This window comes from Myotis davidii, unplaced genomic scaffold, assembly GCF_000327345.1.
Source record: "Myotis davidii unplaced genomic scaffold, ASM32734v1 scaffold1914, whole genome shotgun sequence".
NCBI lineage: Eukaryota > Metazoa > Chordata > Mammalia > Chiroptera > Vespertilionidae > Myotis > Myotis davidii.
This window is the reverse complement of record NW_006285311.1, coordinates 229166-229857: the sequence shown is the minus strand read 5'-3', so window position 1 is coordinate 229857 and position 692 is coordinate 229166. Positions and strand designations below refer to the sequence as shown.

Here is a 692-nt window from a genome sequence, read left to right as displayed (position 1 = left end):
TGGCGGGCAGGGGGTGGGGGGGGCGCTGACCCCTTCCCTCAGGCTCCCGGGTGGGTCCGCTGCAGGCGGACACCTGCTCTGTCCTCCATGGTCTCACCTCTCAGCCCCTCCGTGAGGCTGGGCCCACCCCTCTCCAAGGGTCAGAGTTCACACCTTCCCCATTTTTTTTTTAATATATTTTACTGACTTTTCACAGAGAGGAAGGGAGAGAGATAGAGTTAGAAACATCGATGAGAGAGAAACATCGATCAGCTGCCTCCTGCACATCTCCCACTGGGGATGTGCCCGCAACCCAGGTACATGCCCTTGACCGGAATCGAACCCGGGACCCTTCAGTCCGCAGGCCGACGCTGAATGAATGAGATGCCAGAGGAAGGCCCACCCTGCATGGCTGCCAAGATATGGCCCAGCCGACGTGGCTCAGTGGTCGAGCAGCGACCTATGAATCAGGAGCTCAGGGTTCAATTCCCGGTCAGGGCACAGGCCCGGGTTGCGGGCTCCATCCCCAGGTTGGGGGGTGCAGGAGGCAGCCGGTCCGTGATTCTCTCTCATCAGTGATGTTTCTCTCTCTCTTCCCCTCCCTTCCTCTCGGAAATCAATACAAATATTTAAAGAAAGAAAAAAGGAAGGGATGGAGGGAAGGAGACGGGGAACGTATTCCCACTCTCTGAGCCCGCATCCTGCTCTGAGGA

The 692-nt window shown here is 57.7% G+C and overlaps 1 protein-coding gene across 1 annotated transcript in view; it reads left to right on the top strand.

The window, feature by feature from the left end:
* RASGRF1 (Ras protein specific guanine nucleotide releasing factor 1) overlaps window positions 1-692 on the top strand; it is a 78780-nt gene that overhangs the window by 39841 nt on the left and 38247 nt on the right. The gene's annotated exons all lie outside the window — the stretch shown is intronic.